At 47.7% G+C, this 24437-nt stretch overlaps 1 protein-coding gene across 14 annotated transcripts in view; it reads left to right on the top strand.

The window, feature by feature from the left end:
• Positions 1–24437, top strand: part of PTPRS (protein tyrosine phosphatase receptor type S) — a 327352-nt gene that overhangs the window by 46640 nt on the left and 256275 nt on the right. For 5 of the 14 annotated variants that reach the window (XM_079960400.1, XM_079960401.1, XM_079960404.1 and 2 more), the window contains exon 2: positions 15507–15678. The exons of 2 other annotated variants lie outside the window; for them this stretch is intronic. The gene's annotated coding sequence lies outside the window, so the exon portion shown is untranslated. Of the gene's footprint in view, positions 1–15482; positions 15679–24437 lie in introns of those variants that run through there. 7 more of the 14 variants (XM_079960409.1, XM_079960408.1, XM_079960410.1 and 4 more) reach the window with 3 other exon arrangements.

Genomic DNA, 24437 nt, shown 5'->3' with positions numbered 1-24437 from the left:
AACCCATTTTCGTAAAGTCAGATTTCTTTCATTTGCAGCTAGATTCGATTATTGCAACACACTGTGGAAATACTTAGAATATGCCACTGGCTGGAAAATGCCAGCTTTGCCTGGTAAAAAAAGCCGCAGCTGTTTGTGGACCGGGACAGTCAATAATAATAATAATAATAATAATAATAATAATAATAATATATATTTTTATACCCCAGCCACTCTGGGCGGCTCCCAATAAAGTGTTAAAAACAATACAGCATTAAATATTAAAAATTTCCCTAAACAGGGCTGCCTTCAGATGTCTTTTAAAAAGAATATAGCTGCCTATTTCCTTCACATCTGAAGGGGGGTGTTCCCTAGGGCGGGCACCACCACCGAGAAGGCCCTCTGTCTGGTTCCCTGTAACCTCACTTCTCGCAATGAGGGAACCACCAGAAGGCCCTCAGCGCTGGACCTCAGTGTCTGGGCTGAACGATGGAGGTGGAGATGCTTCTTCTGGTAGACTGGGCTGAGGCCGCTTAGGGCTTTCAAGGTCAGCACCAACACTTTGAATTGTGCTTGGAAACGTACTGGGAGCCAATGCAGATCTCTCAGGACCAGTGTTACATGGCCCTGGCGGCCGCTCCCAGTCACCAGTCTAGCTGCCGCATTCTGGATTCATTTCAGTTTGAGTCACCTTCAAAGGTAGCCCCACATATTGCGCATTGCAGTAGTCCAAGCGGGAGATAACTAGAGCATGCACCACTCTGGCGAGACAATCTGCGGGCAGGGAGGGTCTCATCCTGCGTACCAGATGGAGCTGGTAGACAGCCTAGTCTCTTTAACTCAATGCATTGGTGGCCTGCAGGCTGGATTACTGCAATGCACCTTCATTCATACCCATGAGAACTAGAAACTTGCTTTAAGGGAGAGACTGTCCGAAACCCTGGAGAGCCCGCACTGGCAATACTCATCTAGATAGGCCAGGAACCTGACTCCGTATAAGACACTGTTCTATGCTCCTGTTCCAACCTGTCCTTTAGTCACACAAACATGAGCACTGGAGTTTTGCGTTTATTTTTTTTAAGGGAAGCTCAAAAGCTTACTGGCCGAGAACTTGCCTGGAGTCAATAGGTTCTGGGTTCTGCCCCCCGAGGGGAATCTCCACGTAGGACTGGAAGAGAGCCCTGCCTTAAAATCTAGAGTGCTGTTACCTGTCAGAGAAGACCGTACTGACCTAAATCAGCCCATGGTCTGGAGAGATGCTTCCAGTCAGTGCAGGCAGCAGTGGGTTTGATGGGCCAGAACGACCTGTGTAGGACAGCTTTCTCTGCTCATAATGTTTGGGATGCTTGAAAGAGAATATACCGTATTTTTTGCTCTATAAGACTCACTTTTCCCCTCCTAAAAAGTAAGGGGAAATGTGTGTGTGCATCTTACGGAGCGAATGCAGGCTGCGCAGCTATCCCAGAAGCCAGAACAGCAAGAGGAATTGCTGCTTTCACTGCCCAGCGATCCCTCTTGCTGTTCTGGCTTCTGAGATTCAGAATATTTTTTTCTTGTTTTCCTCCTCCAAAAACGAGGTGCGTCTTGTGGTCTGGTGCGTCTTATAGAGCGAAAAATAAAGTAATTGTGTGTGTGTGTGTTTGTGTGTGTGGTTAGGACGGCGATGCAGAAATGTTTGTGGACCTGGGCATCTGCCAGGGAGCAAAGTGGCTGCGAGCACCATGTGTTTCTGAGCACTTTGCCGTTCTTTTCAAGCAGGGGGTGGCCAGCCTTCCTACTAACACCCCACAAGCTGCTGCCATGCGCCACCATGCCGTTGGGAAATGTAGTTCATGCTGTTGGGAACTGTAGTTCTGTAGGGCGCCAGGGTGCGGGCAGCTGGCAGAGCGAGTTGGGCAGACTTAAGTGAGAGGATTGGAAAGCAAGAGTTTCTCTCTCTTTTTGAGTAAGGTGGGGTACACAAAACGATCAAAACAGAGATATTCCCGAAAAGGTTCCCTAGGATCATGGCTGTTCGTCCCCCGCTGCCCTGGACTCTCTCCCCTCCCCTTTCTTGCGTAACCTCCGACCCTCCCCTGGAATGAGGTTGGAGCAAAGCTGGGATCATCTGCTTTTAATCTGGCTTCAGCGAGGTGGGAATCAGCCCAGCTCCTTGCCTGGATTCACTGCATTAGAGAAACAGATTGTGTGACTTAAGGGGGCACCAGGAATAAATAGCTGGGTTGATGTTGCCTGCGTGGGAGTGGGGCTCTCGGGCCGCTGGCTGGGCGTGGAGGGGCATCCCTCTCCTGTCTGTCTGTCTGTCTGTCTCTCTTGCTCTCTTGTGCGCGGTTTGGTTTGCTGGACTCTGTCTTTAAGGGACTAAGGCATGGGTAGGCAAACTAAGGCCTGGGGGCCGGATCTGGCCCAATTGCCTTCTAAATCTGGCCCATGGACGGTCTGGGAATCAGCGTGTTTTTACATGAGTAGAATGTGCCCTTTTATCTAAAATGCATCTCTGGGTTATTTGTGGGGCATAGGAATTTGTTCGTTTATTTATTTTTTCCAAAATATAATCCAGCCCCCCACAAGGTCTGAGGGACAATGGACTGGCCCCCTGCTGAAAAAGTTTGCTGAGCCCTGGACTAAGTGTTAAGGTAAAGGCAAAGGGACCCCTGACCATTAGGTCCAGTCGTGGCCAACTGGGGTTGCAGTGCTCATCTTGCTTTATTGGCCGAGGGAGCCGGCATACAGCTTCCGGGTCAAGTGGCCAGCAGGACTAAGCCACTTCTGGCGAACCAGAGCAGCGCACGGAAACGCCGTTTACCTTCCCGCTGGAGTGGTACCTATTTATCTACTTGCACATTGACATGCTTTCGAACTGCTAGGTTGGCAGGAGCTGGGACCGAGCAACGGGAGCTCACCCCATCGCAGGGATTCGAACCGCCGACCTTCTGATCGGCAATTCCTAGGCTTTGTGGTTTAACCCACAGCGCCACCCGCGTCCCTCTGGAGTGTTAGAAACTCCTTAAACCTGGGTCACAGTCGTCACAATGGAGTGTCTAGGCGCCTTTTGTGATGGGATATTGATGATGATGATGATCATCGTTTCATTTCACTTTATATTTTAAAGAACCCTGGTGCAGTCCTTGAAGAAAATGGTGGGAGATAAATGCGATAAATAAATGTTTACCTGCTTAAGAAAGCTAGAGGGTTCCAGCCAATCTCAAAGTGCGCCTGCAAAATTCCGAACACTGCTGCTTTTGCAAGGTCCACATCTCACCCGCTATGCATAGAATTGGAGGGTACCCCAGCGGTCATCTAGTCCAACCCCTCTGCATTGCAGTAATCTTTTGCGCATTTACAAGCACAAATCAAATCAAAGGGCACTTCTGTGGCAGAGCGGCTGCTCTGTGTTCAGAAGGCTCCAGGTTCAACACCCCGCCCCCCTGCTGCATGTCCAGAGAGGGAGGGGGGGCGGGAAGTAAGACCCCCTGTCTGAAACTCTGAGAGCCACTGCCGGTCAGTGCAGGCAGAAGTGAGCTTGGGAAGGGGAGGGCCGTAACTCCTTGGTAGAACACCTGCCTTGCATGCAGAATGTCCCATGTTTGATCCCTGGCATCTCCAGTTAAGTTTGGGGGAGGCTCCTGCCAGGAATCCTGGGGAGCTGCTGCCAGTCAGTGTGGGCACTCCTGAGCTTAGATGGACCAGTGCTCTGACTTGGCATAAGGGCCTATCCGTGTCCCACGCTTTCCTGGTCCAATGGCAGAGTGCTTCTTCCTTTTCTTCTTTTTCTTCTTTTTCGGGTTTTCCGTGGCTTGCTGCCTGCTCCAATTCAGCAGTAAATAGCAGGTTTTCGCAGGGAAAATTCTGGGGCCACTCCCCCCCCCCCTGATACGGCACTTTAAAGTGCAGACACAAAAGGAATCTGAATGAGCTTCCTGTGTTCCAGTGTATTTTAAATCAGCTCCTTATTCAGAGTCAAGGGGACTAGAACAGGGGTCAGAAGACTTTTCCATCAGGGGGCCGGTCCACAGTCCCACAGACCTTGTGGGGGGGCCGGACTATATTTTTTGGGGGGAGGGGAGAACGAATTCCTATGCCCCACAAATAACCCAGAGATGCATTTTTTTAAAAACAAAGCACACATCCGACTCATGTAAAAACCCCAGTCAGGCCCCACAAATAACCCAGAGGTGCATTTTAAATAAAAGGACACATTCTACTCGTGTAAAAACATGCTGATTCCCGGACTGTCCGCGGGCCGGATTGAGAAGGCAGTTGGGCCGGATCCGGCCCCCGGTCCTTAGTTTGCCTACCCATGGACTAGAAACTTGCTTCCCATCTCCCTAAAGCACAGCCGCCGACTTTCAAAGTTGGGACCCGGAAGATTGCTTCCTTCCATATCACTGTCTGCTTATCTTCTGACCTGCTGACAGAGATCCCTGCCTGGGTGCCTCCCTAATCTGAGGTTGACGGTGAAAAGAAGGGATCTTCCCCTAGGTGGTGCTCCAGCTGCGGAATCTCCTCCCCAGAGAGATCTGCCTGGAACCTGGTTTCTAATCTTCCTGGAGCCAGACAGCCCCTTGAGGCTTCTCCTGTTCAGGGTGTGTGTGTGTGTGTGTGTGTGTGTGGCTGTTATCGGCTTTTGATATCGCTGCACTTCTCTTTTTGCTGATGGGGTTTTTCTTGTGCTTTCTGCATCCGTCTGAGTTGCCGCGGGTGTGGGCCTGCATTTGGGGCGCGAATCTGGCTCAGTTTTGATCTGGTTCAGTGGACCACTGTTCTCACAGTGCCAGCCATGCAGTCTTCGAAATTGAAAAGTGTGCATGCACACGAAAGCTCATACCTAGAACTAACTTAGTTGGTCTTTAAGGTGCTACTGGAAGGAATTTTTTGTTTTGACTATGGCAGACCAAGCGGGACGCAGGTGGCGCTGTGGGTTAAAGCCTCAGCGCCTAGGACTTGCCGATCGATAGGTCGGCGGTTCGAATCCCTGCGGCGGGGTGCGCTCCCGCTGCTCGGTCCCAGCGCCTGCCAACCTAGCAGTTCGAAAGCACCTCCGGGTGCAAGTAGATAAATAGGGACCGCTTACCAGCAGGAAGGTAAACGGCGTTTTCCGTGTGCGGCTCTGGCTCACCAGAGCAGCGATGTCACGCTGGCCACGTGACCCGGAAGTGTCTCCGGACAGCGCTGGCCCCTGGCCTCTTAAGTGAGATGGGCGCACAACCCCAGAGTCTGTCAAGACTGGCCCGTACGGGCAGGGGTACCTTTACCTTTACCTTTATGGCAGACCAACACGGCTACCTATCTGTAATTCGAAATTGTTGTTGTTGTTTAGTCGTGTCTGCCTCTTCGTGACCCCCTGGACCAGAGCACGCCAGGCACTACTGTCTTCCACTGCCTCCCCAGTTTGGTCAAACTCATGCTGGTAGCTTCGAGAGCACTGTCCCACCATCTCGTCCTCTGTCGTCCCCTTCTCCTTGTGCCCTCCATCTTTCCCAACATCAGGGTCTTTTCCAGGGAGTCTTCTCTTCTCATGAGGTGGCCAAAGTCTTGGAGCCTCAGTTTCAGGATCTGTCCTTCCAGTGAGCACTCAGGGCTGATTTCCTTCAGAATGGAGAGGTTGGATCTTCTTGCAGTCCATGGGACTCTCAAGAGTCTCCTCCAGCACCAGAATTCAAAAGCATCCATTCTTCGGCGATCAGCCTTCTTTATGGTCCAGCTCTCACTTCCATACATCACTACTGGGAAAACCAGAGCTTTAACTATACGGACCTTTGTTGGCAAGGTGATGTCTCTACTTTTTAAGATGCTGTCTAGGTTTGTCATTGCTTTTCTCCCAAGAAGCAGGCGTCTTTTAATTTCATGACTGCTGTCACCATCTGCAGTGATCATGGAGCCCAAGAAAGTAAAATCTCTCACTGCCTCCATTTCTTCCCCTTCTATTTGCCAGGAGGTGATGGGACCAGTGGCACCTGAGAGACCAACTAAGTTTGTTCTTGGTATGAGCTTTCGTGTGCATGCACACTTCTTCAGATACACTGAAACAGAAGTCACCAGACCCTTATATATAGTGAGAGGGTGGGGAGGGGTATTACTCAGAAGGTTGGTAGGAATGGGCGATTGGCTGATAGGTGTGGTAAACCTGTTAACGGCTGTTAACGACTGCAATTGGTCTTACGGGAAAAAGCAAGGGGTGAGATGACTAAAAATAGCTTTATCATGTATAATGAGATAAGAATCCAATGTCTCTATTCAGACCAGGTCTCTCCATGGTTTTAAGTTTGGTAGTAAGTTGCAACTCAGCAACTTCTCTTTTCAGTCTATTTCTGAAATTCTTTTGGAATAAGACAGCTACTTTGAGATCTTGTATAGAAGATTTTGCGCAGGGAAGCCCTGGATGAAAGGTCAACGAATCATTGAATTGCAGCATTGTAAGGGATGCCAAAGAGTGATCTAGTCTGGCCTCTCAAGAGTCTCCTCCAGCACCAGAATTCAAAAGCATCAATTCTTCGGCGATCAGCCTTCTTTATGGTCCAGCTCTCACTTCCATACATCACTGCTGGGAAAACCAGAGCTTTAACTATACGGACCTTTGTTGGCAAGGTGATGTCTCTGCTTTTTAAGATGCTGTCTAGGTTTGTCATTGGGTGGGACGCAGGTGGCGCTGTGGGTTAAAGCCTCAGCGCCTAGGACTTGCCGATTGAAAGGTCGGTGGTTCGAATCCCTGCGGCGGGGTGCGCTCCCGCTGCTCGGTCCCAGCGCCTGCCAACCTAGCAGTTCGAAAGCACCTCCGGGTGCAAGTAGATAAATAGGGACCGCTTACCAGCGGGAAGGTAAACGGCGTTTCCGTGTGCAGCTCTGGCTCTGGCTCTGGCTCTGGCCAGAGCAGCAATGTCACGCTGGCCACGTGACCCGGAAGTGTCTCCGGACAGCGCTGGCCCCTGGCCTCTTAAGTGAGATGGGCGCACAACCCCAGAGTCTGTCAAGACTGGCCCGTACGGGCAGGGGTACCTTTACCTTTACCTTTTTAGGTTTGTCATTGCTTTTCTCCCAAGAAGCAGGCGTCTTTTAATTTCGCACCTGATTACCTTCCATTTGTGGTCAAGCGAAGATGCCTGGGCGCTAGAAGACATCTCCTCCACCCGGAGGTGCATGCCTGGAGATCATTGGATCTTGACCGTCTTCACACACATCCTGTAGATTTCTGTTCGTTATATTTTATCTGCACAATCGGAATGAATCTCAGGAACCAAAATGCTTTTTCTGTGCAGCCTTGAGCAGGAACATTGAACAGCGTTATAATTAATTGTTGTCGCTTTTCTTCACTTCCCCCACTGCCCTGCTCACAGCTGTGGAGAATATTCTTATGTTATGAATGGTCCGTGTCCCCATTGATAAAAAGAGGCCGATTCGGTGGAAGAAGATTGGAAAAAGTTTAAAGATTATTTACGGAAATTTTGTAAAATTAATGAATGTTAGAAAAATGTTGGAATGAAGTTATATGGCTTTAGTAGAAATGTTATAAGGAATTAAGTATAAATAGATTAATAGAGTATTAAAGGAAAAAATAAGGTTAGAATGTGTTAAGATAATTATAGGATTGAAAACAGAGGAAGATGGAAAGGAATTGCTGAAACAATTAACAGAAGTGGAATACAAAAGGTGTGAGGAGGTTGCGGAAATAAGTGAATGAAAGATAAGATACTGAAATTATTTGATGTGTTTTAAATTGCTTTTGTTTTGTTAGTTTAATGTGTTAGTGTTATGTAGTGTTTTTGCATTGTATTGTATTGTTCTTTTTTGTAGTGTTTAAATTGTTGGAAAAGTAATAAATATTATTTTTTTAAAAAAAAGATAAAAAGAGGCCGATGTATATGTGAAGCCTCCCTGTAACTTTGCTTCTTTACGTCCTCAAAGCTCTTAAACCTAGCTCAAGGTTGTCCTCTGAACTAGCCAGATGTTTAACTGCGAGATAAATAGGTACTGCTCCGGTGGGAAGGTAAACAGCGTTTCCGTGCGCTGCTCTGGTTCGCCAGAAGCAGCTTAGTCATGCTGGCCACATGACCCGGAAGCTGTACGCCGGCTCCCTCGGCCAATAAAGCGAGATGAGCGCCGCAACCCCAGAGTCGGCCACGACTGGACCTAATGGTCAGGGGTCCCTTTACCTTTTTAATCACAGCCTGTCATTTGGAAAATGAGATTTTTGAGCTTTCTTTCCGCCCCCAAATGGCAACTAGACATTCCGTTTTGGCGACTAACCTTGGTTCAAGGAGCCATTTGGCACCTGGGCACGAGAGCCCCCTCCCGTGGTTTCAGGTGTTCAGAAAAGCATGGCTCCATCTGAGCACAGCCAGCACACTCCCAAATGGCAATGTGAAGATCCGTCACATGTGACTTAAGCCGGGAGAGACAGGAGTGCGAAACTCCAGTATTCTCCAAGAGCCTGGGCAGTTGTAAACATCATTTTTTCCACTGGACTGCTAAACAGACTTGCTTTGTCTCTGACACTTTGACCCGCCGCTAACCTCCTAGCAGAGAAATAAACAAATTATTGGCAGGGTGTTTTTGTGTTGGGTCTTTTGAGGTCCTCTAGTCTCCTGCTCTGAATTCCTGCAGCCACATTGTCCACAACAGGAGCGGGATACCAGCTTCTGCTTTGGAGATCTCCAGTGAAGGAGATCACCTCTCAAGGGAGCTTGTTCCAGCATCAAAGCAGCTCTTTACTGTTAAGACATCACCCCCGATGTTTAGCCGAAATTTGCCGCTCTGAACGTGGTGGCTCTGTTCGGCTCACCGCTGAAGCAGATCCACTCTCCAGGTGTGCCACACTGGGAAGTGTGGCAGGAAGATTCAAGCACATGCAAATAAACATTTAAATATTTCAGTGTAGTGTAGTATAGCATCAAGGTACTGTGGGTTAAAGCCTCAGCGCCTAGGGCTTGCCGATCGAAAGGTCGGCGGTTCGAATCCCTGCGGCGGGGTGCGCTCCCGCTGCTCGGTCCCAGCGCCTGCCAACCTAGCAGTTCGAAAGCACCTCCGGGTGCAAGTAGATAAATAGGTACCGCTCTGGCAGGAAGGTAAACGGCGTTTCCGTGTGCGGCTCTGGCTCGCCAGAGCAGCAATGTCACGCTGGCCACGTGACCCGGAAGTGTCTCCGGACAGCGCTGGCCCCTGGCCTCTTAAGTGAGATGGGCGCACAACCCCAGAGTCTGTCAAGACTGGCCCGTACGGGCAGGGGTACCTTTACCTTTTTACTGTGGTACCTCTGGTTAGGTACTTTATTCGTTCCGAAGGTCCGTTCTTAACCTGAAACTGTTCTTAACCTGAGGCAACACTTTAGCTAATGGGGCCTCCCTCTGCCGCTGCACAATTTCTGTTCTCATCCTGAGGTAAAGTTCTTAATCCGAGGTACTATTTCTGGGTTAGTGGAGTCCGTAATCTGAAGCGTCTGTAACCTGAAGCGTATGTAACCCGAGGTACCACTGTAATTTGTTTTATTTGCAGAATACTGATAGATACCCTTTCAAGACGAGAGCAAGGGCATCAAGCGAAACGGAGGACAATCCTAGCTGTTGTTTATAATTATATTTAGGGAATTATTCCTCTGCATTGTTTTATACTTTCCGGGTGTCCCACAATCATAAAGCAGTTGTGTTCTACGTTATAAATCAAGCACTGCTAGGAATTGTTTCACTTTGTTTTCTAATGCATTTCTTACCAATCAAGAAATCTGATGTGGCCCGAGCAAATTTTTTGTTCCAAAAGTGTGACCCAAAGAAAAGAGTTTGAGAACCACTGAACTAGGCCCAGAGGGGGAGGAGGAATCTGTGGCCTTCCAGACCAGCGCCAGAAATTCCCCAGGCGCCAGGCGTGTTTTGAGACTGGTGCAGGTCCAATTGCAACCATGTAGGACGTGGGTGGCGCTTTGAACCTAGGGTTTGCCGATCAGAAGGTTGGCGGTTCGAATCCCTGCGACACGGTCCCTGCTCCTGCCAACCTAGCAGTTTGAAAGCACCTTAAAGTGCAAGTAGATAAATAGGTACCATTCCAGCGGGAAGGTAAACAGCGTTTCCGTGCGCTGCTCTGGTTCACCAGATGCGGCTTAGTCCTGCTGGCCACATGACCCAGAAGCTGTACGCCAGCTCCCTCGGCCAATAAAGCGAGATGAGCGCCGCAACCCCAGAGTCGTAGCCCAGTGAGGTGCAGTGGTTAAGAGACCAGGGTGACACAGGTTTGAAGCATCACTCAGCCTCTGGGTGATCTGCAGCCTGGCACACAGTTTGACCTACACTACAGGGGTGTGGTGAGGGTCAAATTATAGGGGCAGGGAGCAGCTATGTACCCCACCCTAAGCCCGGGCGGAGGACGGTGACCAAACGCACAGTGAGAAGGTGGCCAAGGCAACCCCTTGGCTTACTAAACGCTGCAGGGTTTGCTTCCGTTATCATAGGGCTTAGAAGTATGAGATGATCCTGCTCCAAAAGGCCGTTTGATCCATTTTTTATTTTTTATTTAAAGCAATGGCAACAAACAGCGTATCGAAGGAGCGTGGGATAAATACAAATGCCAGCGTTTTATCTACAGCCCCTACAGCCTTGGGAAAAAATGCGGCTTGGGGGCGAACTTGGAAATCTTAGCCACTTCAGACAGCTGTGGTGCAGAAAAACTTAACATTCCTTCTACGCTTCAGAAGATTCCCTTTAAAGCTTTATGTGTTTCTCTCTCTCTCTCTCTCTCTCTCTGTATGTGTGTGTGTGTTTGTCTGGAGGGGACAAACATTTGTGTCCCCCAAATTTCCCCCTCACTTTCCTGGGTTAAAAACTGCAGAGATTCTCTTTTTTTATAATATTTTTTATTAATTTTAACATATAAATTATAAAATGTACTACAAAACTTATCACTTATGCAATCTTTTTAGACTTCCATCAGCACCTCTGATGATCCACCCTTTTAACCACTTCTTATGCATTTCTTAATTTTATATTGCCTTTACATCTCTTAACAAATCTTCCTCCCCCTTGTCCATTTTTACAATACTTCTAGTAATACTCCTCACGAAACTTCTTGCAACCCTACAAATGTCGTCTGTTCTTCACAATTACTTTTCAAATAGTCCGTAAATTTACTCCAGTCTTCCATGAATTTCTGGGCTCGCGGTTTCAAATCCTTCCTGTTAGTTTATCTACCGTATTTTTCGCTCTATAACACGCACCAGACCATAACACGCACGTAGTTTTTAGAGGAGGAAAACAAGAAAGAAAATATTCTAAACGAAATAGTGGATATATGATTTTTGTGGTTCATGCTGTGGCCACAGACATGCGATCTGACAGTGAGTTTGGAGTAGCCCAATGCAAAAATCCTGAGGATCCATGTGGATCCATGCTTTGTAACCATGGAGGAAGGAAGGAAGGGGAACCATGGATCCTCTGCTCACGACTGCAGCAGATCCCCACCCCCGCCACCCGCAGGCATTCACTCCATAACACGCACAGACATTTCCCCTTATTTTCTAGGAGGAAAAAAGTGAGTGTTATGGTGCAAAAAATACGGTAATTCTGCATAGTCCATTAACTTCATCCTCCATTCTTCAACCAACGGTAACTCTTCTTCTCTGCAGAGATTCTCAACTCTCTCAAGGCTCGATCCAGGCTTCACCGATCCAGGCAGCGCTTTTAAGCTCTTTTGGGGTGGGGATTTGTTTTGTAAAAGTCAACAAAACTCTATTTGTATAGTTCCATTGTGATCCACTGCATTGCCCTCTGAGGCAGGCTCAGTGGAGAGATGTGTCATGCAGCATGCGTTAACCAGCAACTGGATTCGAACTTGGGTCTTGCTCGTTTCATGTAGACACTATCCTGGGTGGGGGGGTTGCCTTTAGGGGGCGGGGGTCCAGTTTGTCCCCCACCCCACCCGTTGCCTCACCTAAGGCAGTTTGAAAGCCGTACAGGTCTTCTCATTTTGGATGCTGCAACCTGGGGAAACCCAGCCAGATGGGCGGGGTATAAATAATAAATTATTATTATTATTATTATTATTATTATTATTATTAACCTTAATATGCCAATAGTTCTAGCATGAAACTGCAGGCCACCAAAGGGTGGTTCTCCCCAGATGTTGCTGGACCACAGTTCCCATCCCAACATCTGGAGAACATCGCGTTGACCAGATGAGAGATGCACAATTGCATCTAAGGTGCCTGTTGTTTTTCTTTTGTTTTTGTTTTTATATAAAACTCGGGGCTTCCTGCATCTAATTCTGAAGCCCCAACAAAAATATATTTTAGGCCGTTAGATTTAATGTGCTACGTTTATGTCCCATGCTTCTCTGCTCTGGGAGGGAAACAGCTCTGAACTTGGCCTCAGAAGCGAGTTTTCCACACCCTCTGGGCATACGAGAGCCAGCGGTTAGTGTGTTGGGCTAGGACAGGCTTCCTCAACCTCAGCCCTCCAGATGTTTTTGGCCTACAACTCCCATGATCCCTAGCTAGCAGGACCAGTGGCCAGGGATGATGGGAATTGTAGTCCCAAAATATCTGGAGGGCCGAGGTTGAGGAAGCCTGGGCCTAGGACCTGGAAGACCAGGGTTCGAATCCCCACTCGGCTGTGAAGCTTGCTGTGTGTGGGGCCCAGCCCCTCTCATCTTATTTTTTTTTAAATAATAATTTTTATTAAATTTTCCACAGATTTTTATCATAACACACAAAACATAACAATAGAAAAAACATATAACATGTATAATTTCACACTCTTAATTTCATATTCCTTACTCTCCCGACTTCCTCATACCTCCCCTTTCTGCATTCTCGTGTCGAATTAATTAATTAACAAATCCCTCCCTTACTTTCAACTTAATTATAATAACACTCATTTTCTTTAACTTAACCATTATTGCTGTTAACCCCTATTTTTCTCATCCAACATCAATATATCATTCTCTAATTTTTAAATGTTTCTTTAGATAGTCTTTAAATTTTTTCCAGTCCTCTTCCGCCGTAGCTCTTCCCTGGTCTCGGATTCTGCTCGTCATCTCTGCCAATCCCATATAGTCAATCACTTTCATCTGCCACTCTTCCACGGTGGGTAGGTCTTGTGTCTTCCAGTACTTTGCGATGAGTATTCTTGCTGCTGTTGTAGCATACATAAAAAAGGTTCTATCCTTCTTTAACACCAATTGGCCGACCATGCCCAGGAGAAAGGCCTCTGGTTTCTTAGGGAAAGTGTACTTAAGTACCTTTTTCAGTTCATTATAGATCAGTTCCCAGAAAGCCTTAATCCTTGGGCACGTCCACCAAAGGTGAAAGAATGTTCCTTCTGTTTCTTTACACTTCCAACATTTATTCTCGGGCAAATGATAGATTTTTGCAAGTTTGACTGGGGTCATGTACCACCTATAAATCATTTTCATAATATTTTCTCTCAAGGCATTACATGCCGTAAATTTCATCCCGGTGGTCCATAACTTTTCCCAGTCAGCAAACATAATGTCATGACCAATGTCCTGCGCCCATTTAATCATTGCAGATTTAACCATTTCATCTTGTGTGTTCCATTTCAACAGCAAATTATACATTCTTGACAAATTCTTAGTACTGGGCTCTAACAATTCAGTTTCTATTTTTTATTTTTCCACCTGGAAGCCAACTTTCCTGTCTAATTTAAAGACTTCCATTATCTGATAGTAATGAAGCCAGTCTCTCACTTTCCCTTTTAACTTGTCAAAACTTTGCAATTTCAATCTGTCTCCCTCTTGCTCCAAAATTTCCCAATATCTCGGCCAATTGACCTCCATATTTAGTTTTTTAACAGCTTTTGCCTCCATTGGCGACAACCACCTTGGAGTTTTACTTTCCAGCAAATCTTTATATCTAATCCAGACATTATATAGTGCTTTCCTGACAATATGATTTTTAAAGCCCTTGTGAACTTTTACCTTGTCGTACCACAGATATGCATGCCATCCAAAAAAACTGTCAAAACCTTCTAAATCCAAAATGTCAGTATTCTCCAGAAGTAGCCATTCTTTCAACCAGCAGAAAGCTGCTGATTCATAGTACAGTTTAAGGTCTGGCAGGGCAAATCCGCCCCTTTCTTTCGCATCAGTTAATATCTTAAATTTTATTCTAGGCTTCTTGCCCTGCCAGACAAATTTAGAAATATCTTTCTGCCATTTCTTGAAACAGTCCATCTTATCCACTATTTGCAATGTTTGGAACAAAAACAACATTCTAGGCAATACATTCATTTTCATTCAGCCCCTCTCATCTTAGTCTACCTCATAGGGCTGTTGTTGCGAGGGTAAAATGGGAAGTGGAGGAAAACAACGTAAAAAGCAGGCAATGAAAGAGTCCGACGGCATCTTAAAATAGGAGCAAAATTGTTATAGAGCAAGTTTCGCATTGACAAACCTAGACAGCATCTTAAAAAGTAGAGACATCACCTTGCCAACAAAGGTCCGTCTAGTTAAAGCTATGGTTTCCCCAGTAGTGATGTATGGAAGTGAGAGCTGGACCATAAAAAAGGCTGATCGCCGAAGAATGGATGCTTTTGAATTTTGGTGCTAGAGGAGACTCTTGAGAGTCCCATGGACTGCAAGAAGAACAAACCTATTCCATTCTGAAGGAAATCAGCCCTGAGTACTCACTGGAAGGTCAGATCGTGAAGCTGAGGCTCCAATACTTTGGCCACCTCATGAGAAGAGAAGACTCCCTGGAAAAGACCCTGATGTTGGGAAAGATGGAGGGCACAAGGAGAAGGGGAGGACAGAGGACGAGATGGTGGGACAGTGTTCTCGAAACTACCAGCATGAGTCTGACCAAACTGTGGGAGGCAGTGGAAGACAGGAGGGCCTGGCGTGCTCTGGTCCAGGGGGTCACAAAGAGGCGGACACGACTAAATGACTAAACAACAAAAAGTTTCGCATGGCATGAGTGCATAGGCCACAAAAGTGGGGGCAGGGGGACAGTGAATTTGCTAACTCTTAAGGTGCCCTGACGCTGCTTTGTGTGGTGTTTGGTGGATTTCACCTCTGCAAAAAGCCCTGCGAGAGTGTGCCTGGGCATGCACAGAGGGCAGCCCCTTCCCCTCTGACCAGCCGGGGCTGAGGGCGCCCCTTCCGTGAGTAAGAGCTGTTTGACTGCGGACCTGACTCCCAGGAGACGTGGCGAGACGACTTCTCCCTTGGAGCTTTATAAGGAGAGGTCTATCTGCCATGTTGAGATTTCTGCATTGCAGGGGGTTGGACTAGATGACCTAATGGGGTCCCCTTCCGACTCGACGATTCTGGGAGACCTGCCCTTTTGCTTTCGCCCCCCTCCCCGGAAATGCACGTTTGCAAGCAACTTTTTGAAAGTCTCCTATGGAAAAACAGAGTGCTGTGAAAAGGCCTCTCTCTCTCTCTCTCCTCTCGCTGTGCCCCCCTTTCATTCCTCCTCTCTGGGCTCCTCCCCATTCCCTTCTCCGGTGGGGCCCCCCCTCCAGCCCCTCCCACCGCCCAGAGCCTGGCCACTACTCCCTTCTCCTTCTCTCTCACTCCCTCTCCAGCTCTCAAAACTTTCCAAGTTTGGATTAACTGAACGGGGGCTCCTCCAGGACGCTGGACTTCTGAGCCCCCTCTTTTCCTAAACGCGCCCCCCCACCCCCCCACCCCGGTTCTTTAAAAGAGGGGACAGACAACACTGCCATGCATTGATGGAGAAAATTGCTTTCTCGCAGGGTGAGTCCTGAATGTTTTTTTATTTACTTAAAACAATGTATCTCTGTATAGTTTGGCTTCTTCGCCTAATCCCAGATGCAAACGGATGCTCAAATTGCCCGTTTTTGCCCTGTTTCTCGCAAATGGCTCTCAACTTTTACCCTCCCTCCTTCCCCCTCCAATTTTTTAAAAACACCCACCTCTTCTCCACCATTGCTACCCTGACGAAGGGGGTCTTTTGTTTTGCAAGTTGAGAAAAGCCATAGGAGGAACAGATCTCTGCCCACCCCCTTACACCCCCATTTTACAGGGTGGGGGCATAGGAGCCAGTTGGCTTTCTTTATTTTCTTTGCAGACCCGTTTCCCACCCCCCTGCCCACCCCAGCCCACCCAGCCCTGCTCTCAAAAACAAAACAAAATTAAATTAACGGTGTGCGTTTTTGAATCCTCTCGCTTCCATTTGCTTTGGAAAAACCACTCGCGCCTTTTGTTCTGGTTCCTGGCATTTGGAGACAGCAGTTTAGATAAACTCCTACGCTTTGAGTGTTTTGAGGGTTTGAAACGCATCGTTTTTTGGGGGGGAGAACTGGGCACTTTTCCGCTTCCCTTTAGAAGGCTTCAGCCTGGAAATGTCCTCTCTGTGTCCCTACATGTACACATCAATTCATATCTGTGCATATATATGCCAAGTGGAAGAAACCACTGAAACTAACCGTTTCTCCATTCTTGTCGATTTCAGTGGGTTTCTCTCTTCAGCAGGCCAGGCTATAAGGCAGATATATATCGCTTCTCCAATTTCTGTTATTTTGGCTTTCACTTCTTAACTTTCAAGCAAACAACTTGCGCTTTCTGCAAAGTTAACTATGGGATTTTATTTTAAGAGGGGGGTGGACTTTGGTGGGAGGGCAAGAGACTGAAGAAGAAGAGTCGTCCTTCCCCTTCTTCATCCTATTGCGTGTAGAATCTGTTGTGTTTTAGGAGCGAGGTCAGGAAAGTTCTGAAAATAAAAAAAAAACTTACTAAAGAGGAATGCTTTTCTGTAGGACTGCGGGTGGGGTGTGTGTTTTATTATGAGTGTGTGTTGAGGGGGATGTTTTTGGGTTTGTTTGTTTTTTAAAAAACTGAGCAGCCGCACAATTGCCCTATAGAGATATTCTGTATATCCTTCCCTCTCCCGACTCCCAGCCTTTTGTCTGATGCACAACAAGGAGTGAATTTTAGGAGGCGAAATCCTCTCTAAGTTGTTGTTTTCTGAACCTGTTAAAAGCTGGATTCTGATCTCTCTTCCTCCTTTACCCCCCACCCACCCACCCAACACCACTTTAAAAATAAATAACATAATCCAGCCGTTCATTATCTGATGTGTGTTGCTTACCAAATGTTCAAGTCCACAGAATAAACTCTTCAGCAGAACTTTGGCAAACGGCGCCCCCCTAATTTAAACGAGGGTTGTCTGGCTTAAAAGGGGGAATTCAGTAGAGTGGGTGAAATAAATTTCCAAGAATTTGCTATTTTTTTAAAAAAAAGGGGGGGGGGAGATGTTCGCTTAACCATTTTCAGCCTCCCTTCCCCCCACCTTGTCTCAACCCCCTCCTAGATCCTTAATGAACAAAGGATGGCCAATGGAGAGGGGAGAAAATGGGGGGGGGGACGCAGAAAGAAAAACCATGTGATAGATTTAAAAACACTATAGAATTTAAACCAGTCTGATTGAAAGCGGGGGAAAGTTGCAAGCGCATTGTGTGTTCGTGTGTGTACATTTTTCCAAGTTTGGGTCTTGACGATTAGGAGCAAACGATTAGGGCTTAATAAAAAGAGATTTCTGCTCCTTTAGTACAGATTTCGGAGCCCCTTCTCCTCTGCAAAGACCCTGCAACAGCAAATATATTAGCATTGGCAAATGTGGACGGTGTTATTGTTGTACTCTCTCTAACAGCCTTTTGGCCCTGTGAAGTGCGTGGGGGGGGGGGGGGTTGCTGCTGTCTGTCAGAGCGAGAACATCTGGCCTGCCGAATCAGCTTTAGTGAAATGTGGTGCCAGTTAAGAAGCCATCTTTTCTCCCCCTTTCCCTGCAAAAAAACCAAAGCAAAACCCTACTTTTTATTTTATTTTCTTACACTTTCTCTCCTCCCCCAACCCCAATGTTATGTTTTCCAACTATTCAGCCGCAGGAGAAAACTCAGTTTAAAAACAACAGTGCATTGCATCCAGTGTTACTTGAAAGTAGACCCATTTGGAGCATGTGGGATGAAGTTTGCCTTGCCCCTTGGTCTGCTCTCAGCAGCACCAACATGGGGCGCGATCTGTTGATTTCAATGGGTCTGCTCTGAGTGCTGCTGTTTATTTTTCTTATTTATCTGTTGCATTTACAGGTGAAACTCGAAAAATTAGAACATCGTGGAAAAGTTCATTGATTCCAGTAATTCAACTTAAAAGGTGAACCTAATATATGAGATCGACTCACGACATGCAAAGCAAGATAAGCTTCTACTTCTCAGAGGTCCAGTCTTGCTCGATTTGCAATCCTTGTTTTGCTGATTTCCTTGAATATTCTAATTTCTAATATTCTAATATTTCTAATATTCTAAGATTGTTGGGGTTTTCATCAGCTGTATGCCATGATCATCGCAATGATAACAAATCAAGGCTTGACATATCTCGCTTCGCATGTCATGAATCTATCTCAAATATTAGTTTCACCTTTGAAGTTGAATTAGTGAAATTAGTGAAGTTGAATTAGTGACTTTTCCATGATACTCTAATTTTTTGAGTTTCGTCTGTAGACCCCACCTCCCCCCCCCCAAGGGGAGCTCAAAGTGGTTTACATGATTGGCCCGGAACGCTGACTCACGCAGAGGCGCAACGGGCAATTCTGAGTACAGGAAATTGTGTACTTGTCCCCCTCTCTCACATACCCTCTGCACCCCCCTCCACGTCGGTAGAGCATGAGGCTCTCCATCTCAGGGTCAAGAATTCTCAAAGAACCAGTCTTAAACCAGTCTTGGCAAAGACTGGTTCTTTGAGAATTCTTGGCCCTAAGATTAAGAGCCGACATGGAGGTGGGTGTCTTGTCCTTCAGCCCTCCCCCTGGAAAATGTGTTGCTTTGGCAAGCAGGCAGGGGTGTGCTTTGTAGGGGAGGGAAACCAGATTTTTTTCCTGGGGGGCGCAGAGATGCACAGAGTGAAAAACAGGGTTCCCATTCATCCTTAAAGTCACAGTTATCCTTGTCCCGTAGCTTATATGTCAGTTTTGCCAGTTCTGCATAGTCCATCAATTTTTCTTGCCATGATTCTTTAGTTGGGGTTTCTTCAGTCTTCCATTCTTGTGCTACCAGAACTCTCGCGGCCATCGTCACATACATGAAGATGTTTTTCAACTTTTTTCCCAACCCTTTTTTCCAACCCTTTACAAAGTATCTGAAGACGCAACAAAGCGAACTGGACTCCTTGGCAGGTTTTGAATAAACATTCACAAACTTTTCATTGATAATAATCAGCTAAAGAGTTTGAGGATCTATGCAGCTTTGTAACACGCAGAAAACAGCATTCTTAGAGAAACCAAAGGCTGGAACTGAGGGAAGTCGGGGGGGTGGGGTGGGGGTGGGGGGGGGTTGTGTGTGGGGGGGAAGGAAAAATGGGGGGGGGGGAAACAAGGATGATAAGTTTTTGGATAATATGTCTTGTTATAATTTTGAATTAAAATTTTTTTAAAAAAAAGAAAGAAAGACAGGGTTTGTATGGGAGCTTAAGGGTTAAAAGGAGGGAATTACATGGGCAAAGGACGTTCCTCTCCTCTCTTTTCCTCCCTCCCGTCCACCCTGGATGTAATTAAGGGATGGACGTTTGCCGCTCGATATTGACAGAGGTCCAAGATCCAGAAGGAGGGATCGCCATATAGCAAGTATCTCTATATTTAGCGTTCCCCATTGATCTGGTCAAGGGCCGGGTCAGGGTGTAACCAAACTGGAGGCTGGATTTAATGCAGAGGGAGTCATGAGGAGAATGGAGGAGGGGGGGCTTGCCCCATGGAGAGGGAGCTCAGTCTGGTATCAGGGCTGGGGCCAGTAACCTTTCCGGGAGCACGTTGGGTCAAATTTGCACGTTGGGAAAGCTGCAGCGGGCATCTGTTCTATTGCTTATTGTGAAGTGTCTCTTTCAAGCCGCCTTTTAGCTGAGGAAGAGACCCCTCTGCACACCAGGGAGGGTCTCCGCAGTGGGAGACCTCCCATTCAGCACATTTGTTGGAGGCAGTAAACACTTCTTAATTCTGCCTGCTGGAAACTGCAGGAAGGGAGAGTTACCCGTATTTTTCGCTCTATAGGACACACCGGACCATAGGACGCACCTTGTTTTAGAGGGGGAGAACAAGGGAAATAAAATTCTCCCCCTCTCTGCTCAGCGCCCCTTCAGCGAAGCGGCAGGAGAAACGGAGCCCCTTCCATTTCTCCTCCCGCTTGGCTGAAGGGGCGCTGCGCAGCTCTCCCTCTCTGCCGAAGCCAGGAGAGTCTTGCTCTCCCAGCTTCAGCGAAAGGAACCCGAAGCCTGCGGAGGGTGGTGGGAGCGCTCCCTCTGCGCTTCGGAGGCTTCGCGTTGCTATCGCTGAAGCCAAGGAGCCTGCATTCGCTCCATAGGACACACATACATTTCCCCTTAATTTTTGGAGGGGAAAAAGTGCGTCCTATAGAGCGAAAAATACGGTAATCTTGTGCTCTTCTTTCTTCTTTGGTGATCACTTGTAGCTGAGTAAGATTGTCTTCCATGAACACGGTTTTAACAGTGAGTCCGTAAGTGACTGTGGAGGCCAATTCTGGATCCATACGTCCTTCCACAGTGGGGACATTGGCTTCTGGGCAGGAGTTGATCACGGTGAGGGTTTGCCAAGCATGCCTTCCTCTTAGCACGTTTCTCCCTTTCGTCCTGAGTTCAAGCGTCTTCAAAGCCCATGACACCTTTGGTCAAGGCTGTTCTCCATTTGCAGCGCTCGCAGGCCAGTGTTTCCCAGTTGTCGGTGTTCACGCTACATTTTTTTAGATTTGCCTTGAGAGAGTCTTTGAACCTCTTTTGTTGACCACCAGCATTATGCTTTCCATTTTTAGGTTCGGAATAGAATAGTACAGTGGTACCTCGGGTTAAGTACTTAATTCGTCCTGGAGATCCGTTCTTAACCTGAAACTGTTCTTAACTTGAAGCACCACTTTAGCTAATGGGGCCTCCTGCTGCTGCCACCGTGTCACCGGAGCACGATTTCTGTTCTCATCCTGAAGCAAAGTTCTTAACCTGAAGCACTATTTCTGGGTTAGCGGAGTGTGTAACCTGAAGCGTATGTAACCTGAAGCGTATGTAACCCGAGGTACCACTGTAGTTGCTTTGGAAGACGATAGTCAGGCATCCGAACAACATGGCCAGTCCAACATGACAGCCCTGAAAGATTGTCTCTCTCTCTCTACTAAGATCCACCTGGTTGGTCTCTCTGAGGATGCTGGACTACGTAGGTGAGCCAACGTTGGCCTGGAGGGTTCAGTGGCTTAGCAGGCTCTCTTATCCCTTGCTACTGGGATCTGTTTTAACTGGAGATTTCAGGTCCTGTGCTTAGGCAGGGAGACTAATCCCAGCTCGGCCGCAAAGCTTGAGTCAGTGGTCTCTCAGCCCTGCCTTCCTCAAAGGGATGTTGTTAGGATTAAGTTGAGGAGAGGAGACCACGTACAGGGCCATGATGGATGATCATTTCTTCTCCATCAGATGGGCACCTGCTTCCTGATTTGGTGATTGTGCTGGTCCGGGGGGGGGGGGTTGCCGTGCGGCGTGGTCTAAGTCCAGTCCTAGGTCGAGGGTATGGAGGCTGTCTGTCAGGAGCGAAGCGAGGTCCAAAGCGAGGAGTCAGGCGTGGTCAGGAACTCTGGCAGGAGAGCAGGACAGGGTGCCGGCAGGAACAGGTTACCAACGATGTTGCTCCCGCAACCTGGGACTGGGGCTGGCTGGCTTTTATCTCCTCTGAGGCATAGGGCGGCCCCAATCCTCAGGTGACTCGCCTCTCCTGGCCTGGAGGCGAGCACTCCTCCTGTGGGAACTTTGTTCCCTCCGGCTCTCTGCCCTGAGCCTCTGCAGCTCAGGAGAGGCTGGAGGGTTCCCGGACCCAGAGGCAATCTCCGCTTCCTCTGACGGGGCTGAGAGTGGAGCACCTGCAGGCAATGGGTCCTCCATCACCTCAGGAGCCAGAGCAGACTCAGCTGGTGTCTGCTCCTGAGGATCCGGCACAAGTGAGGACCCTTCAGGCTCAAGCCCCAGCCCCGGCTCAGCTGGTTCTGGAGGTGGGGACTCCTGTGCAGGCTGGAATTCTTCAGGTTCAGCCTCTGAATCCGATTCCCAGGCCATTACAGTGATACTGAGACCCTCCATCTGCTAGGTAGGCAGGAGCTGGGACAGAGCAACGAGAGTTCACCCCGTTGTGCGGATTCGAACCGCCAACCTTCTGATTGGCACCAGATTTGTGTAGAGTTTACTCCTTAGCCTTTTCTTCCAAAGACACCCACAGACTTCAGCACCAACATACGGGAGAAACTTCTCCAGGAGCTCAGTGGAATAAGGCTGTATTATAAACCCTCCAGCTCCAATCCTGTTGGATTAGACAAAATGTCTACCTGACAACATCAAGTACAGCCTTCCCAGAAAGTAAAGCCATCTAGGTCTATGGTGAAGTAGGAACCCTGTTTAAGAAAAGGAACGACGTATCTAGCAGGTCCCTCCTCTGCGTGACGATTCTCCTCCGTGCCAGGCTTCCTCTAAGCTCTGTGGTATGGTACCCCAATTTCCCCACCCCAGACCACTTGAAGATCTCTGAGGGTCTCAGCGGAGACCTTAATTATGATTTTTTCCTGCTCGCTTCAGCAATTGCAACATGCTGTGCCAGATTCTGCATAGTTTTTAATTGTGTTATTATTGCTTCCTTTAATTCCTTATCGTATTAACGTGCATTCTGTAAAGCTCAAATTGCAATATATGAAGTAAAAGGAGGAGATGAAAAAAAAATTGATATGGATGTTTAATGTGGGTATGCCGTGGGATCGTTTGAACGAAGCTGGTGGACTACTGTGTTCTCTCTCTGCTCTGAGAATGGCAGGATCGAGCCATACTGAGCAGAAGCAAGGCGTTCTTCTGGGGGCGGCCGCAGAGACGATATAACACCGGTCTTGAAAGACCTACATTGGCTCCCAGTACGTTTCCGAGCACAAGTCAAAGTGTTGGTGTTGACCTTTGAAGCCCTAAATGGCCTCGGTCCAGTATACCTGAAGGAGCGTCTCCACCCCCATCGTTCTGCCCGGACGCTGAGGTCCAGCGCCGAGGGCCTTCTGGCGGTTCCCTCCCTGCGAGAGGCATAGCTACAGGGAACCAGGCAGAGGGCCTTCTCGGTAGTGGCGCCCGCCCTGTGGAACACCCTCCCATCAGATGTCAAAGCAATAAATAACTACCTGACATTCAGAAGACATCTTAAGGCAGCCCTGTTCAGGGAAGTTTTTAACGTGTGATATTTTACTGTATTTTTGGTTTCTATGGAAGCCGCCCAGAGTGGCTGGGGAGGCCCAGCCAGATGGGCGGGGTATAAATAATAAATTATTATTATTATTATTATTATTATTCAAGGAATCAAGCAGAGACAAAGCGGTTACCCTCCATGGTGGCCGAGTGCTTCGGAGTCATGGAATCATTGGAAGGGGCCAGGAGGGTCATTTAGTCCAACGTCCTGCAATACAAGAATCGCCGCTAAAAATGGCAATCCAAGCTCTGTTTAATAATAATAGTAATAATAATAATAATAATAATAATAATAATAATAATAATATTTTTTGTTTATACCCCGCCCTCCCCAGCCAAGGCCGGGCTCAGGACGGCTAACAAGCAATAATAAAAACAAGTTGAATGAATACAACTTAAAAACAAGATTAAAATACAACAATTAAAATATTGAAACATTAAAATATTAAAATGCAGCCTCATCACAGGAGGAGAAAGGAAAAAGAAAAAAGAAAGAGGGGGAGGGAATCAAATTGGCTCCAAGCCAAAGGCCAGGTGGAACAACTCTGTCTTACAGGCCCTGCGGAAAGAAATCAGATCCTGCAGGGCCCTGGTCTCATGAGACAGAGCGTTCCACCAGGCCAGGGCCAGTGTTGAAAAGGCCCTGGCTCTGGTTGAGGCTAATCTAACTTCCTTAGGGCCCGGGACCTCTAGGGTGTTGCTATTTAAAACTGTCCCAACAAAGGAGAGGGTCTGTTCCACTGTTGAACAGCTCTCAGTATCAGAAAGGTCTCCCTAATATTTAGTCTTCTGTGTGACGAGACCCTTTTTGCATCTGTTTCCCTCGGAGCGCAAGCAGTTATTGGGAGTTTCCTGCCTTCTTCCACGCATGCCAGTCTTGCGCTCTGATCTTCCCACTTCACTTCCCTTGCCTGATAACTGGACCGGCCACGGTGGCCGGAGATGCAACACTAGCCGGAGAAAATTTGCCTTCCATCTGTTCCCTTGGCATCGGCAAAGGGTCCGTGTTTGGCTTCCCCTTCTGCTTATCCCCCAAATAATAACGATAAAATCGCGCTGCGCTTTCTTTTTTTAAAAAGGAGAGAGATCTTTTCAAGGCCGTGACAAATTTGAATGGGTCAGGATGAGGGAATCGGGAGACCCGTGCCAGACAGTTCCCAGAAGTGTGGGAAAACATCTGTTTGGCTTTTCCTCCTCCTCTTCCTTCGAAGAGTTGGAACGGACACTGGTTTGTGAAACCTGCTGGCCAG

The sequence above is a fragment of the Podarcis cretensis genome, assembly GCF_951804945.1.
Source record: "Podarcis cretensis genome assembly, chromosome: 18".
Classification (NCBI taxonomy): Eukaryota; Metazoa; Chordata; class Lepidosauria; order Squamata; family Lacertidae; genus Podarcis; species Podarcis cretensis.
The sequence above is the reverse complement of the archived record's forward strand: the minus strand, read 5'-3'. Positions and strand labels throughout refer to the sequence as shown.